The 487-nt window shown below is 58.7% G+C and overlaps 1 protein-coding gene across 1 annotated transcript in view; it reads left to right on the plus strand.

Annotated features, from left to right (window-relative positions):
• USE1 (unconventional SNARE in the ER 1 homolog (S. cerevisiae)) overlaps positions 1 to 487 on the plus strand; it is a 4508-nt gene that overhangs the window by 262 nt on the left and 3759 nt on the right. The window lies entirely within an intron of this gene.

The following is a 487-nucleotide window of genomic DNA, read 5'->3' on the forward strand; positions in this document are numbered from 1 at the left end:
CGCGGGCGTGTTTCCTGCCCTGTCAGCCTCGTCCCGGGCAGTGTGCCCCCCGTGCCCTGTCAGCCTCGCAGGGCAGTGTGCCCCCGTGCCCTGTCCCCAGCTCCCGGTGCCTTGGAGAGGTGATCTGTAGCGGGTTGCCAGCATGGTGCTGGCCTGAAGCTGCCTCATCGTAGTATGGGTTGGGTTGGAAGGAGCCTTAAACGTTATCTTTCTTTAAAGATGATCAAAGTCATCCAGTTTACTGATGGAGAACTGGAGGGAGTGGCTGACACACCAACAGGTTGTGCTGCTGTTCAGTGAGACCTGGATGGGCTGGAGAGTTGGTGGAGGGGAACCTGATAAAGTTCAGTGAAGGCCACCTTTGGAGTATTGGGTCAGATCCTGGGCTCCCTGGTTTGACAGAGACAAGGAACTGCTGGGGAGAGTCCAGCAGAGGCTACAGAGCTGCTGAGAAGCCCGGAGGATCTCAGCGCCAGGCAAGGCCGGG

Source organism: Merops nubicus, unplaced genomic scaffold, assembly GCF_000691845.1.
Source record: "Merops nubicus isolate BGI_N331 unplaced genomic scaffold, ASM69184v1 scaffold29781, whole genome shotgun sequence".
Classification (NCBI taxonomy): Eukaryota; Metazoa; Chordata; class Aves; order Coraciiformes; family Meropidae; genus Merops; species Merops nubicus.